The following is a 2468-nucleotide window of genomic DNA, read 5'->3' as shown; positions in this document are numbered from 1 at the left end:
ACTGTAGGGTCTAAGCTTTAATATTTACATGAGTTAGGTTAATCTCCACAGTTATCAATGGGGCATGGCCTTTATATGTAAATTAATCAGGTTAATCTCCACAATGAATAGTACAGTACAGTCTTAGCCTTAATGTTTGAATTAGTCAGTTAATCCCCATAAATAACAATACACTAGCGTCTGAGCCTTAATATTTATTATAGTCAGGTCAAGGTGTATTTTTTTAATAGTTTTTTTCTAGGGTTTTATTCCTTAATATTTAATTCACTTTGGAAAATTCCCCTAAATACCACCGTACGGCCTCACAGCTCGTATTTAAACATGCTAGATTAATGCCGAGCTTGTCTTTGCACCAGAAATGACTCTGGTGTAACAGCTGCCACTTTGAATGGGCCGCCTACACAACGGTGACTTAATTTGAGTTGTTTGTTGAGTGTAAAAATACTTTTTAGTGATCGAGAGCCCCAAGTTTCTCTGGGAATTGTTTCTTCTCTCTACACTATCTTCACCTGAGTCGGCCTGAACGTGGCATTAAGGAGCTTATAAATAGGTCGGTGCAGGGAGGTAACGAGAACTGTCACCCACTCCTGTTATGAAAAGAAAAGATTTCTGCCTCCAGTAACCTTTTCTGTGGAGTTGTGGCTCTTATTTTAAGGCACAAAGGTGTGATCGTACAGTCTTTGCTTTCATTTTCCCACCTGAAATGTAGAATTACTGCAACTAATTATTTGTGTACCTGTCGCTCAGCCGCCCCCTGGCTGGACATGAGGGTAGAGTCTGGTCTAACTAATCATTAACATAGTCACTGATCCGTCCATCCACCCCGACCTCCTCCTTTGTATTGTTAATACAGTAGTTGTCAGAGTTAAGCTGCACGTCTCCTCTTCTTTGTTTATAGTGGAAATAGGCTTTCAAACATGGTGACCGCTAGTAGGAAAGTTGTGAAACTCTGATGTTTCATTGACCCATCCATCCACCCTGACCTCCTCCTCATTATTAGTATAGTCGTTGACCTCGTCAGAATTAAGCTGCAAGTCTTTTCTTCTATGTTTATAGTGGAAATAGGCTTTAAAACATGTTGGAAAATTGTTGGAGAAGTTGTGAAACTGTGATGTCTCGTTGACCCATCCATCCACCCTGACCTCCTCCTTATTATTAATACAGTAGCTGACCGTCGGGTTGTCGTATACAGACTCCCTGCTGTTGGTCACTGGAGTGGAGTTTTTGCTTTGCATGGAGCTCAGAGATGAAGCTGTGGGTCTTGTTTATCTCCTCTCCTTCTCTGGTGTGTTTCAGACTTATTAGTGTCATTCTTCAGCTTGAGAATGTTTATATCCTCAGATCGCCTTCTGCAACAAGTTCAAAATGTTTACACTCTGAGTTAAAGCGCGTTTTTGCTTCAAATGAATTATTAAAAATCCGGCTCTGCCCCCGTGTTCCCGTTAGCTCTGCTGCTACAACTTGAGATGTTAATCAGATCTTTCCTCTAATCTGCATTTCGCTCCTGCTGAGATGAGCTATTTTCACAAAACCTTGTGTTTAACCTCGATTTATGGAACATTACAGCTTGTTTTTGAATTTGTAATTAGTTTAAATCAGTGTGTACACGATGCAACAAAGCTTTTCTGCAGCTTTATGCGAAACACAACCTGCCAAAAACTAAACTTTACTCCCTCCAAACAGATGTGACGTTATGTTACAGTGTAGAAGAGGCTTCCATACCTTAGTGTCTAAGTAAAGACTGTCCTATAAACTACATTATTAAAGACCACAGCATTGACAGCAAAAGAAAAATGAATGATGTTTCGAGAACATAGATCATTGTATTAAAGATCAAGCAAATATGAAATACCCTGATCTGGTCTATCTACTGACCAGAGTTCTACCTTCAGACTGTGAATGTTCCAGAGGTCCAGGTCCTTGAAGTCCACAGAGGAGGGTCCAGATTGATCACTTTAATGGACTTTTTCCATCATTTCTGAGCCTCAGAACTTCATTAGTGCAGCAGATAGACACATGACATTTAGGAGGAAGAACACATCTGGGTTCTGCTAGAACCTGACACCAGATTAACACACAAAAATTATCACAGTTACCGTAAAGGCAGAATATAGCCACAAAAATATGTGAAATAACCACAAAAAGATGCAGAATCACAACAAAACACACAAACTTACAACAAAAATTTGATGAAGTTATGACAAAAAGCCACAAAATCATCATAGAAAGACTGGACCTGGTTCTGTTCATGTCCTCTGTCAGCAGCTGGTAGCATCAGTATTATGGGATGGATCATAGGGGTACCAGTTTAATGTTTATGACATAGAGTCATAGAAACAATCACTAGTACCCTGGATGTGGTTCTGGTTCTGATCAGTCACCAGAGGAAACTTTACAAAATGACTTCTGGGTAAACGTTCCAGGCTGGTTTTGTGTGTCTTTGTGGTCCATTTGTGTCTCTTTGTGGT

This window comes from Stegastes partitus, unplaced genomic scaffold (assembly GCF_000690725.1).
Source record: "Stegastes partitus isolate 25-593 unplaced genomic scaffold, Stegastes_partitus-1.0.2 Scaffold805, whole genome shotgun sequence".
Classification (NCBI taxonomy): Eukaryota; Metazoa; Chordata; class Actinopteri; family Pomacentridae; genus Stegastes; species Stegastes partitus.
The sequence above is the reverse complement of the archived record's forward strand: the minus strand, read 5'-3'. Positions refer to the sequence as shown.